Source organism: Phascolarctos cinereus, unplaced genomic scaffold (genome assembly GCF_003287225.1).
Source record: "Phascolarctos cinereus isolate Bilbo 61053 unplaced genomic scaffold, phaCin_HiC Scaffold_4;HRSCAF=312, whole genome shotgun sequence".
NCBI classification, from domain to species: Eukaryota; Metazoa; Chordata; class Mammalia; order Diprotodontia; family Phascolarctidae; genus Phascolarctos; species Phascolarctos cinereus.
In genome coordinates this window covers 14,590,808-14,605,014 of record NW_027555847.1, presented here as the reverse complement: position 1 = coordinate 14,605,014, position 14,207 = coordinate 14,590,808, and the positions used below count along the sequence as shown (strand labels likewise).

The window sequence follows — 14,207 nt, the reverse complement described above, 5'->3', positions numbered from 1 at the left end:
ATATTTGGTGCTTCTTTCAGTGGGACAATAATCACCTATTAAGCAGTACTATGTGCTAGGCAAAGGTCTATGAAGAAAGGCAAAAGGAAGGGTACTTAGAGGTCATCTGCAACCCTCTGAGGGGCAGCTCCATAGAGGGAGTGGGGTACAGGGCTGGACTGTGGGTTCAAATCCTGCCTCAGACCCTTAGGAGCTGAGTGACCTAGGGAAGTCATGTAGCCCCGTCTGTCTGCCTCGGCTTCTGCATCTGTCAAATTGGGGTATTAACAGCCCCTACGGTCCAAGGTAGTTGTGAGATCAAAAGAGATTATTTGTAAAAGATACTAATAAGCTTTAGCATCCTAGGGAGGGAGGGCACCTGGAGACCCCGTTCTGGTCCCTCACCCTCGGGTTACAGAGGAGGACCCCAGGCAGAAGCAGGACATCCCCCAGTTCCCAACCTAGTCCCCTCCGGCCCGGGAGGAAGGAGGAAGAAGGAAGAAGAAAGGCCCATCCGCTGACCAGAGAGAGAGGGGTCTGCACCAGGGAGAGGAACGTAAAGGAGGTGGGACTCGGGGGCGGCAGGCGAGAACTCCAAGAGGAAGCTGCTGGGCGGTGCCAGGGTTAGGGTCAAGGTCAAGGTCAAGGCAGGCCCAGCCCCGAGTAAACTTTCCCCAAGCTTGCGCCGCTCGGGTTGCGAGATAGGAACCAGGGGGAGGCTTTGGGGAGGGGTCTGCGCCCTGGGGGAGGGAATAGGTGGGGGACAAAGGGAGCACCCAGCCTCTGCTTCCCCCCGGCCCCGCCCCCGCGCCTCAGGGGTATGGGGAGTGGGAGGGGCGAACCTGCCCCACCCCCTGCGAGCAACGCCTAGGCCCCGCCCCTCCCGCTCCCAGCCGCCCTGCCCGAGTCCCAGCCCGGGAGCCCCAGGCCCGCGAGGTAAGTGCGTGGGGGAGGGGCCCCTCTCCGCCCTCGTCTTCCTCCCTTACCCCCGGATCTGCGCGCCAGGGGGGCTTTGGGGGACAGAAAACTCGAAGGGGAGCCCATGAAGGGGGACCCCCTCCTCGGCTTTGTGTGTGCCGACTCCGAGGGGAAGCGGGTGCGCGGGGGGGGGCAAGACACCCCCTCACCGGAGGCCTCCCCCGTTCCGGGGGGCGGCGTATAGCTGCGAAAACCGACCCCCTCCCCGCCGCCCACCTCCCCATGCCTTGGCCCGGGGCGGAGCGCCGAGCCCACCGGCTCCTGGAGTCTTGGTTAGTGTCCGGGTTGCGAGCGCAGGGTCGGTGCGGGACGTTGCCGAGCCCCGGGACCCCCGCCTGAACTGCGGTGAGGGTGGGAGGAGGCCGGAGGGCCTGCCCCCTGTGCCTGCGCCCCCCTTGGCCGCGCAGATCCTCCCTCTTTCTCCCGTGGTTGTCCCAGAGCCCTCCCGGAGCGGCTCCGGGAACTTCCCCAAGTTGCCATCCCCCAGTGTTTGGAGCCCGCGGGTCCCAGCCTGGAGCCGGACTGGGGTCAGCTGGGCCAGCAGAGGCAGGGGCTCCTCCCACGTCACCTTGCTCAGACTCCCGGGATTCCCGGTGACTCCCGGCTGCACCGACCACCTGTCATCCATCGGACACCCCCTCCTACGCCCCGGGCTGCCCTGCGCCTCTGCGTGCCCGAGGACTTCGGGTTTGCTCGGACAGTTCCGCTCACCCGTGTCCACCTATGGGGGCTTCCCTAGGAGAAGGCAACCTCCGTTCCTTGGGGCAGCGGCGGTGCCCTCGGTGCCCGCGGCCCGGCCCACAGCCGCTGGACCCTTGCCTCCCTCTGCTCTCTTGACCCTCCCCCACGTGCATCCCGGACGGAGGGAGTTGTTTGTATGTGTACTCCCTCCTTCCCATGAGACCTCTGGGGAACCGGGGCTTTGCAAACCCTGAGCATTTCATAAATGCGTGTTGACCGCCTAGCTACCTGCACACATTAGGCACTTACTTGCTTAACTAAGACTTGTGGAATTCATGAATGTTGGGTGAGAGGTTGGGCCAGATAATCCTCTATCTAAAGTACGGTCCTTTGAATCCAGTTCATGGAATCAAAATTGGAGAGCTAAGGTGGACCTCGAATCACCTGGTCCAGGGTCTCCAAACCTTTTTTCGGTCATGGTAGTTGGAGACGTGATTGGAGGGCAGGGACGTGGAGCTGAGAAGAACTGAGTTTGAATTCTGCCTCCCATAGCTGAGTGATCATGGACAAGACACTAACCTTCTTTTGCCTCAGTTTCCTCATTTGTAAAATGGGGGAGAATAACAGCCCCTACCTCACAGGATTGTTGGAGGATCCGTGAAACAGTAAAGTGCTTTGGAGCCTTTCTCAGATGAATGTTTTTAACTTTATAAAATGAAATGCTTTTTCTGACAAACACACCCAGCTATATTGAGAGAACTAGCTGTGTGTCTGTCTATATTTAAAAAAAAACACCCCAAAACAAACACCACCAAATTCACAGACTCCCACTTAACCCCTGATTCTGGTCCAGTCTCATCATGTTATATTGGAGGCTCAGAGAGGTTCAGTGACTTTCTCAAGTCTACACAGGTAGACTTGGCAAAACTGAATTTGAACCCAGGTTCTCCTTCCATCAGAAGAGTTGAAGTTAGACAAACAAACAAAAAGATTTGACCCTTAAAGGGGCATATTTCTGCTAAATAGAGCTCATTCCCAACTGGTGGTAAACACATGAGTTATTGGTGTACCAGGTACAAAATGTCAGAGGTCATGGTGTCTAAACCTCATTTTACATTTCAAGAAACCAAGGCCCAGAGAGGTCACCTAGCCAGAGTAAGATCTCACAGCTAGTTAGTGAACTGGTGCATAGAAGCATCTTTTCCAGGTACATAATTCTGAGATGTGGCTCAACAACGATTATGTTTTACATCGATTTGTTTTACAGAAGTTGTTGGAAGACAGATGTATTTTGTATTCCCTGTGCCTGACACATGTTGATGTTTGGTTATGTCTGACTCTTTGTGACCCCATTTGGGGTTTTCTTGGCAAAGAAATTGGAGTGATTTGCCATTTCCTTCTCCTCATTTTACAGATGAAGAAACTGAGGCAAACAGGGTTAAGTGGCTTGCCCAGGGTCATACAGCTAGTAAGTGAGGCAGGATTTGAACTCAGGTCTTCCTGACTCCAGTCGTTGGCACTCTATCCACTTTGCTACCTAGCTGCCCACAAAAACTGATCATTTCTTACTTGTGAAATGGTCCTTGTGTGGTAGCTTTATTAACATCTAAATCCATTAGACAGTTTCCTTTACCTGGTAATGTAATATCTTAGATGATGCATCGTTTCAAAATTAAAGAGGGAATCAACACTGGGTAAGATATGGAGAAACTGATGTGGTTGAAGGTAGAGGATGGTGGGTGGGTTGAAAGGAACCCAACGTATTTATAGGTAAACTCATTTAACTTTTTAAATAATAGGAAAGACTATGTGACATGTTGAAATCACCTTCCCTTGGGTTTTCCATTTTTGCAAAATGGATGTGAACTTTATGTGCTCTAAAGTAGGGGCGTCTTGAACCCTTGCTTTCTAAAACTAGAGAAAACGTTCCCTGGGCTCACCTTTTCCTGATTGTATTGTACTCAGGGAAAATGTGTGTGTGTGTATGCATATATTTGTGTATGTGTATATCTATTTTATATATATAATATACATATATGTATATATGTTATATATACATATATAATATACATATATGTATATATAGTATATATACATATATATGTAGAGAGAGAGAGAGAGAGAGAGCGCAAGAAGACTAGCTAAAGTTATTTAATTTATATCCTGATATTGATCTTTGTAAAAAAGGGGAAATTTTGGGATTTATGCCACTGAAGTAAAAATCCCCCAGAACTTGTCTGTGGTTCGTGGATGTACCTGCAAAACCTTTTATAAGACTGTGTGTACAAAAAGGTGTGGAGGTGCAAAGATGTCTTTGCGGAAGTCTGTTGCGAGTACGTTTTATAGTATTGGGCATTGGTCCTCATAACCCAGTCCTCGGTCGCTCTGGATTCACGATGGCCCCTCCAGGATGCCTTTAATGAAGATGAGGTTGCTAGGAAATTCCCTCCCCCAAATAAATGGTCTGATTTTTTTCATTTATTCCTTAAGAGGCCAACTAGTTTAACTGGTTTTGGAGTCAGAGAAGCTGGGTTCAAGTTCACCCTGTATGAGTTTGGCTAGGCTGCCTGTTTGTGCCAGGCCCTGTGCTAAGTGCTTTGGGCTGCAGGGCAAAATCATGGTCCCTGCCCTCTAGGGGCTCACATTCTAAAGGGGGGTGGGGGACACCATGCAAACAGCTACGTCCCCACAAGATATAGACTAATGAAAGACAGTCTGAGAGGGAAGGCATCAACGTGTTGGGGGTCATGTGAAAGGCATCACACAGAAGGTGAGGTTCGAACCGAGTCTGGAAGGAAGCCAGAAAGCGGTGGTAGAGTTAGCGGTATTAATAACTGGCATTTATTTACACGACGCCTTATGGTTTGCATGATCTCATTTGAGTCTTACAGTAGACCTGTGAGGAAGGTAGCAGAGGCATTGTTAGAGACGCCCTCTCTCAAAGAGACAGGCATGAGGATGCTTTAATTTGGGCATTCAGCCACATTACTGGGCAGTCTGATACAGGAGTGCATTTGGGCACCATTGTCCTCTTAAGCACCTTTCAGGATGAAACTGAATTGCTACTTGTTCTGGAGCCCCTGAATGGGCAGAGCATCATTGGCTTCCCTGCAGGTGAGTGTTGGTGTCTGTGGAGGTGTCTTGGGGAATTGACAGGGGTGGAATTTGTCAGCGCCCTCCCATGGCCCACCCGAGCTGGCTGGATCCAGGACACCTGTGGCACCTCCTGTACTGACACGAGCAGCTTGGAGTCAGCGATTGGGATCCTCTAGCCTGCGGGGTTGGGCTTGCCCTTCCCAGGGCAGACCTGCTCTGTAAGGGGAGAGATCTGAGTGAAGGCAGGATTGTTTACCCTGATGTCCAAGCTCAATTGAGGCTCTGTGTTCTGAGCTGGGAACTCCTCTACTCTCTATGGATTTCAGAGCACGCTTGCAGGATGGATATGAGGAGGGAGGAGGATTTGGGTAGCCCAGAAAGAATTTTTCACTCTGCAAAAGGAGGCAGGGATGATTCCTTTAAATAATGAGTTCCCCAAGTGCCCTTGGAATGACTGATTCGTGAAGAATTGATTTGCATGTGAATTTTCAGGACCATTTCTTTTGAAAAAATAGGGAACACTTTAGAGATTCTGAGAGGTAGTGAGAGTCCTGTGCCTTTTCAGGCCGATTGGGGGATCGTTGTTATTATAGGCCAAGTGCACAGTAACCCGACTCCCTCTTTTCTTGCGTCTTTGCTTATGCTGTGCCCTCTGTCAGGAATGCCCCTCCTTCTCCTTAGGTCCACCTATTAATCTTACCTTTCAAGCCCAGCTCAAATCTGATCTTCATGAAGTCTTCCCTGGTGCCTCCAAGCATATCTTCCTCAAAATGCCTGAGGCCGCTTTGTGCTTTGTGTGTATAATAGAGATAGTAAAATTATTATTATTAATTATATAATAATATTAAAATTAATATGTTGTTGCTATTACTACTACTACCACCACTATCACCACCGTCACCACTACTACCACCACTACTACCACTATCACTACCACTACTACTACTACTACTACTACTACTACTACTACTACTACTACTACTCCTACTACTACTACTACTAGCAGCCAGGTAGCATGATGGATAGAGCACTGGACCTCAGACACAAGTTGTGTGACCCTGAGAAAGTCACTTTACCTCCATTTGCCTTGGTTTCCTCATTGTAAAACGGGGATAATCAAAGCGTCTACCCCACAGGGCTGTGAGGATCAGAGGAGATACAGTTGGTAAGGTGCTATTATACATGCAGAAGGTGCTAGCCTCAGAGAAGGTGTTTCCTTGAGGCTGGGAGACCAGTTGGGAGTGATGGTCCGGATGAGATGGGCTGAGAGCCTGCATGGGCTAGTGTTTGTAGCAGTGGAAAGGATGGAATGAATACAAGATGTTGGAAATTATTTATCTGCTCCTTGATCCGGTGAGAATCTCTCTGACTTAACCTTGGGGGCTCCTCTTTGTTGGCTTGCATGTGTGGCAGTACCTGGTATTTTGAGACTCAAACTGTCATCATTCATCCATGAGTCCAGCCGAGGCATGGCTAATTTCAGAACAAGGGGTAATTACATATTTTGCCATCAAAGCTTCCCCTCCCCACCCCCTGCCCCCTCTGCTGGAAGCTCCATTGAGATTTTTTTTTTAAGAAAATGAAAGGCTAAGAAGGAAAGGATTTTCCAACAAGTTTCCACAGTAAAAAGGGAAGGTCTGGGGTTCACCCTCCCAGCCTTTCCCAGCAGCTTCACTGAATAAAGTCCTTGACCCATCTTCACACCTGGCTCTGATGGAGGTGCCAGCTAGCCACGAGCCAGTGAACTGTTCACGGAGGATCAGGCAGGGCAGTGGGTCCTTGGTCAGCCCTGCCTGGGATGCCAGCAGCCTGCATTCTCTTCTGATAGGAACTTGTCACTTTTTCTCTCTACCAAGGGGGGAAGTGTTTTATTGTCTGTTCCCTGGACTGAGATGGGTCATGATAGCCGGTCTGAGTTTGGGATTCCTCCAGGGTATGGTGAGTGACAGGGCATTGAAGCTAGAGGCAGAGGGCCTGGGTTCAAGACCTGCCTCCCTGTGTTATCTTGGCTGAGCCGTTTCCCCTTCTGAGACCTCAGGTGCCTGCCCTCAAGTGAGACGGCTGTGGGCCAGTGATCCCTAGGGCTCTTCCAAGCTCCAGACCTTAGCTCTTGTGGGATACTCCTTTATTTGTCTTGAATATAAACAAAGTTGAGTCAAGTGATCCAGCTGATTTCTGTTCTGCAAATCACCCAGGGCCTCCCCTCTGCAGGAAGCAGCTTCTCAGAGCCTCTGGAGGGGTTCTGTGAGTAAGCCCAGTGGTAGCCAGACTTCAGGGTGGACTTATTTTTGGAAATTATGAAAAGTTAGTCTGAGTTGTGTTTTGAGAATAACAGAAATTGTTAGCCTCGGGTCAGACATGCTCCAAGGCAGGAGGCAGAGTTCTTTCTGTGGCTGTGACTCTGTATGTATGTGTTTGTGTGTATATATGTATGTGTGGATATGTGTGAGTGTGGATCTGTGTATGCATGTACGTGTGTGTGTGTGTGTGTGTGTGTGTGTGTGTGTGTGTGTGTGTGTGTGATGTGAATCCAAACTTTGTGGAACAAATTAAGGGGATCTGTTCAGTCAAGGTTGGATTTCGTCACAGGGCCACACTTGAGGACCTAGAAGGCCACGTGTGGCCTGGAGGCTTCAGGTTCCCCATCCCTGTCCTAGAGAGCAGGACTTATTTCAGTTGGCCTTTTTGTCCCCAGCACCTAGTACAATAGTGAATCCCTGTTGAATTGAACCAAAAGCTTTTAGTTCCATGTATGTTCTGTGCATGAGCAGCCTTGGAATACATGTGGAGCTTTCCCAGGGCAGATACCTACTTGAAGGGCAGCATTTGGGCAGAGGCAGAAATTTTGTGTTTGTTTAAAAAAATGAGAACTTCTTTAAGGTTTGTGAGGCACTGCAAATATATCCTCACAAGAACCCTGGGAGGTCGTGTTATTATTTTCCCTATTTTACAGATGAGGAAACTGAGGCAAACAGGGTTAAGTGACTTGCCCAGGGTCACACAGCTAGTTAATGGCTGAAGCTTGGGTCTTCCTGACTCCATGCCCAATGTTTTATTTAAAGCACCACCTAGTTATTGTTAGACTTGGCATCATCAGCTTTATTTGAAAACACACAAAAAAGAGGTTTAATGATAACCTTTTTTATACTGTTGCTATTTTCCCAAATGTCTCCTGGAATCATGGAATGCTTTCATCCTGATGTCTTTTGCTGAGGGAGTCTTCATGGCGTGGGGTGGCGGTTCCTCCCATCACAGCTAGCTGACCTTGAACAGATCTTTCAGCTTCTCTCTGTATTTCACATTTGTAAAAGTGAGCAGCCCTGGTGGGAGAGGGGGTGGCCAGAAAATACCCCGGGTTCCCTCCTTCAGCTGCTGGTAACATTCCCATAAAATACCTTCCCCTCCTTTCCAAATATGAAGTGGAAAGAAAAGGAGTGCGGTATAGTGGCTAGTGAGCCAGAAGACCTGAGCTCTCACACAAAGAGGCCCGCTCTCCTACGGGCTCGTCCTGTCTGACCCATAGAAGCTTGCCCAGGGTGTCCCAAAGATCTTAGTGCTAGCCCATTTAACATTAAGCTTTTGAAGCTTAAAGCCACACTAAAACTTTTGGGACACCCTCTATTTGACATCTGTGTGTGTATCTGTGTATTCTTTTACACGTTCTTGTCTCCCGCGTGAGGACGTGAACTCCTTGTGAGGAAGGAATCCATTCATTGCCTGGGCGTGTATCTCCAGTGCCTAGCACAGAGCCTGGCTGATGGAGCAGTGGTGTGACCTTTGTCAAGGAAGGAAGACAACGAGCATTTATTAAGCACCTACTGTGTGCTGGGTGCCATGCTGAACAGTTTACAGCTATCCCCACAGCAGCTGTTTGAGCTCCCCGTTTTATGGTTGAAGAAAGTGAATTAACCTCTCAGTGGCTTCCCTTCACCTTCTTAACCTTGGAATAATGCATGCTGCTTAGAAATTCAGAATTGAAAGGAAAGGCAAAATTCCAGTTAGAGCTTTTCTCTCCTGTGGCTCAGTGGCGCAGTGGATAGAGCGCCAGGCCTGGAGTCAGGAAAACCAGAGTTCGACTCTGTCCTGGGTGACCCTGAGCAAGTGACTTCACCACTGTCTGCCTCAGTTTCCCCGTCTGTAAAATAGGGGTGATAATAGCACCTACCTCCCAGGGCTGTTGTGCGGATCACATAAGATAAGAGCTGCGGAGTGCTTAGCACAGTGCCTGGCACACACGAGGCATTTTATAAATGTTAGCTGTTAGCTAGTATGATTGTCTGCATTTAGAGATCCCCTGAAGTCTAAGTCTGTGTATCCGGGTTAAGAACCCCCTTCCATAAGGGCTGCTGAGCACGGGGTATTCCCTACACCAGTGAGGTCATGCTCTATTGGCATCCCCTTTCCCCAGACAAAACAAAACAAAAGAAGTAAAATTTTAGCTGCAGTCACTGAAGAGAGAGCTGCATGTGGTGGCTAGAGACCTGAATTCGAATCCCCTTCAGTTCCCAGCTGCTCAGTTTCCTCATCTGTAAAACGAGGGGGCTGGCTCACAAGATGGTATCTGAGGCCCCTCCCAGCCCTGAAGCTGGGGTCCTGTGGTCAGGGGGGAGGCCTGGTGCCCCCCCCCGGTCTACTCTCCTGGTGTTTGTCTGGGAGGCAAAGAGAAGTGGGTGATGGGGTGGTCTTATTGCCATCATTGGTTTTTCTGAGGGCTCCTTGTGGGTTTTTGAATGTGGTTTTTGTTTTCCTTCTCTCCGTGGGGGTATTTTTGTCATGTGGAAAGTTAGGAAAAAACCCCAGAGTGAGAATTCTGGAATAAGGAAGTGGGTCTTGGAGGCAGGGGCCTGCCCAGCTTGACCTGAGTTACCTCAGGGAGGGGAGGGGCAGGGAGTGGTCCTTGTTGGCCCCCATCCGACTAGCACTAGTCATCCCTTTTCCTAATCATTCCTATTGAGTGTGTTCTGAATTGGAATGAGCCTGCCTGATCCATAAAGCATTGTCCCTGCTCATTGAATGTGCCAGGAATGTCTGAGGCCTTTTGACCAGGATTGAGCACATTGAGAGGCAGTCTGGCATAGTGGATAGAGAACCGGTCGTGGTCAAGAGGACTTGGGTTCAAGGTCCCATCTCTGACACACACTGCCTCTGTCCTGCTCCCTTACCAAGCTCCGTTACCTTCAGCCACCTTGGACGTTCCTCTTTCTGTTCCCTGACTCTGATCTGTTATCACCTCCACAGAACTGGTCCCATTTACTATTTTCTCTCCATTTGCATTCCTCCACCTCCTTGTTTAGCCTTTATCACGTGTAGTAGTAGTAATAGTGGTGGTGATGGTGGTAGAAGTAGTAGTAGTAGTAGTAGTAGTAGTGGTGGTGGTGGTGCTGGTGGTGGTGGTGGTGGTGGTAATAGTGTTATTCCCCTCCCTACTTCCTCTACCCCTACCCTGGCTTTTCAGAATGAAACAGGATCTTTTCTTTTACAGAGATGTCCCTTCTGGAGTGGGCCTTCTTAGTTATTCTGAGATTTCATGAGGTGTCAGATTTACTTTTTCATATATATATATACACATATACAAGGACATTTAAAAACCTGCATTATGGAAACAAAGGTTTTAATATGTTAATAATTTTGTTGCCTTTTTCCAGTCAGACAGTGACCGACACGTAGTAGGTAGTTGCTGATCTGGAAATTTGCTATCCATGTAGAAAAGGGTACTCAGGCTGTTCCCCACCTTTTTGAGAAAGAGGATCTCTTCTTCAATAACACAATGTCATGCACAGCTGGGTGGTGCACTGAAGAGAGACTGGCCTTGGAGTCAGGAAGACCTGAGTTCAGATTCTGCCATAGACATTGCTACTAGCTGTGTGACCCTGGAAAAGTCACTTAACCTCTTTGGACCTCAGTTTCCTCATCTGTAAAATTAGGTGGTAAGCCCGGATGACTGAAGAGACCACTCTCTTGCTGCCTATTTTGTTGGAGCTGGACAAAGACAAAAATGGCAGTGCTTGGCCCTTATCCGTCCATCCGTCCATCTGTCTGTCTAGCTATAGCTATAGTGTGTGTGTGTGTGCGTGCGTGTGTGCACATACACATACTTATATGTAAGTACATACATATTTGTGTAAATATCTAGATATGCAAAACCACTCGTATGTTTTTTAAAACTTTTTTTCTTAAATAAAAAGCGTTCTTGTTCTCTCTAGGTTTCTGCATCTTTGCTTTTTAGTCACAGCTGCCTTGACCGTTTGCATCCCCAAGCAGCCCGGGAATGGGTGTTCTGTGAGGATCCCTTGTTCCCACTGAGAGTGAGTGCCCGGTTTGTGCCTGTTCAGAGAAAAGACACAACGGGGTTATTGATGATGTCCCAGCCTCAGTTGTGGTGTCATTAGACGTTTTGAGCCCTAGGCAAACATTTCCGAGTGGGCACCTTTATTTTAAAGTGGTTTCTAGGTCCTTGGGGCTGAGCTGGGGCGACTGGAGTCATCATTACACCAATGTAGGTCCACGGTGGCTGTCTCACTTTCCTTGTGGAGACCTCAGCCCTTTGGGTAACTAATGCTCGGTCCAATGAGTTATTGAGCTTTTATGCAGGTAGCAATCTCCCTATGCATAGAGCAGGTAGGGGTTCTTAACGTGGAATCTGTTATCTTTTTTTAAAACTGTTTTGATAATTATATTTTAATATAATTGGTTTCCTCTGCAGTCCTGTATATTACATGTATTTTATATGTATTTAAACACATTATTCTGAAATGGCTCAAAGCCACTTCCAGATTGCCCAGAGAGGTCCGTGACACAGAAGAGGTTAAAAAGCTCCAACTTAGCTGGCTTAGTCAGCTATGTCAGTAATTTATGGGGTCTTAAGGAGTCCCACTCAGCACGCTCTTCTTAATGCACTGGCTGATTCATGGAGTGGGTAGGGGGCCTCTTGCTGCTATAGTCCATCCACAGGGGATTCTGAATTGGTTTCTTAGTGGGGGCTCCTTTCATTTCTACAGCTGCTTATGGGAGAGCTTTCTCTACGTGCTATTCAAGGGGACATTTTTTTTCAGGCTAGAAAACCATGAGCGTCCAATGCAGACCCATTACTGGGACTGGAGACATAATCTAGAGAGAAATCCTTCATTGAGGTTGTGTTCTTTTAATAGGGGAAGAATAGTTCAAGACTCTATGTGGTTTTTTTGAGTTATGGCTTCAGCCTGTGGACTACGGTGGGAAAAATCCAGAGGAGCCAAACTAGAACACCCTAAAAATGACCCATATTTGCCTCTGATTTTTCTGGCTTTCCAGCAGGTGACCAAAGTTGGTGTGTAGGTAGCTGCCCTCTGTGAACCGTAAATTCTGACCTCTCTTCTGATCCCAGCCAGGCCTCCCAAGAGACCAAGCTACTGGACAGGTGGGGCCCACTCATGGCAGGGCTGGCACTGGAGATGGTTTGTTTTGGGGTTCAGGCCCAATAAGGCACAGCCTTGCCCCCAGGAGAACATAAGGACAGATTACGGGCCTGGAGAGGGAACCTGGAAACTGGAAGCCTGTTGAGTCCAGAGGGAATTGTGGGAGGGGAGGGCAAAAAGGGTCCACTCTGGTAAGGGAGAGGGGAGACTAGGTCAGGAAGATTTTTTTTTTAAATTTTATCAATATCTTTAGCTTTTACATCATCTAGATTTCTCTGTGTAATCTCTCTCCCTTCCCCCTCTCAGAGAGTCCTCCCTTATAACAAAATGTTTTTTAAAAAAGAAAAATGGAAGAAGAGAAAAAAATCAATATAATTGATAAACATTTTAAAAAGTCAGGAAGTTTTCTAAGAACCTTATGTTGTTTTTTAGTTGTTTCAGTCGTGTTTGATTCTTCATTTTCCCATTTGCAGTTTTCTTGGCAAAGAAGCTGGAGTGGTTTGCTATATCCTTCTCCAGCTCATTTTACAGATGAGGAAACCGAGGCAAACAGGGTGAAGTGACTTTCCCAGGGTTACACAGCTAGTAAGTGTCTGAGGCCAGGTTTGAACTCAGGAAGAGGAGTCTTCCTGATTCCAGGTCTGGTGCTTTATCCACTGTACCACCCAGCTGCCCTATAAAATCCATATGACTTTAATACAAGAAACATTGATTGAGAGCCTACCTTGTGCAAGGCACTCTGTTAGGCCTTGCAGAGTGTCACAGAGATGCTTGAGATACACACTGCCCTGTTCTCCAGGAATCTGTATCTAGTAAGGAGATAGACACAGGGTGTCCCGAAAGTCTTGGTGATGAAGCTGCTCCAGGCCTTCTGGGACACCCTGTATCTACTCAAATACCCAGTCAGTTGGACCAGAGAGGACAAGTGTGATATCATAACACGTTTCCCCTCTGATCAGGTCATTTCTTGGCTCTAAAACCTTCAATGGCTCCCATTCCCTGCTGAATAAAGCATAGACGCCTTATCCTGGCACTGAAGGCCCTATCATCGACTCCTGCTTTGTTCACAAGCCCATTTTCCCGACTCCCTTTCAAGTGTTTCATGCTCTAGACACAATACTTCCATTTTCTCATCCATCCCTGACACTCGCTGCCCGTGTGTCTTTGGGCGAGTCACTTCCCGGCCTGTAGGCCTCAGTTTCCTTTATTGTAAAATAAGGAGGTTGGACCAGGGTCCGTTCCCCCTCTAAATCTGTGGTGCCTGTTTTACACGGAGAAATGGGAGGCCTATGCTTTAATTTCACAGGATTGAAGCACTTGGTGAGCAAATATTTCTGCCCATCAGATGAGAGTCTGTCCCCATGGATGGTGCAGAGTAAACACTGACTGAATCTGTTCTCCGGTGGCCTCCGCCCTCCCATGGTGACATTCTCTTGGATTCATGGAGTGCAGTGGAGATTAGAGTTTAATTTATGGTTTGTCACATTCCAGCTGAGGGTTTCAGAGATCCTGGACTCACTCCCTGGGTGTCCAGCCTCCTCAGATGGCTGGTCAGAGCTGAGTAGTCACCCCAAAGGTGGTCGGGACCTTGAGTTATGATATGGTCCAAGACGTTACGGCTTCCAGGCTTGTTTAACAGCCATTTAACACGCTGGCTTGGTTTTGGGGCTGGTTTTTTGCCCAGAGGAGAAGCTGTTATTTCAGCAGCTGGCCAGTTTCATTTTATGTTGTTTCTTTATGTTGTCATCTTATGTTGTTCCTCATCGTCTGGGATGCATTTAAATTCAAATAAACAGATGTTTTAAAAGTGCTTCCTATGTGCAGGGCATTTTGCTACGCAAAAATGAACTAACCCCTGCACCTTCCTGGGGCTATATAGCACATACCCAGATGTGGCATTAGAGAAAGAGGGCTAGATTTGGAATCAGACCTGGGTTTGAGCCCTGGCTAGCTAGGCAGATCAGTAGCCTAGAGTTCAAATCCAACCTCAGATACTCTCTAACTGTGTGACCCTGGGCAAGTCATTTTACCTCTGTTTGCCTCAGTTTCCTCATCTGTCAAGTGGGGGTAATCATTACA

General features: G+C 48.2%; 1 protein-coding gene across 1 annotated transcript in view; it reads left to right on the top strand.

The window, feature by feature from the left end:
- Positions 1-840: 840 nt before the first annotated feature.
- Positions 841-14,207, top strand: part of ARHGEF3 (Rho guanine nucleotide exchange factor 3) — a 296,463-nt gene continuing 283,096 nt past the window's right edge. Inside the window, exon 1 of the mRNA XM_020970560.2 lies at positions 841-915. The gene's annotated coding sequence lies outside the window, so the exon portion shown is untranslated. The remainder of the gene's footprint in view (positions 916-14,207) is intronic.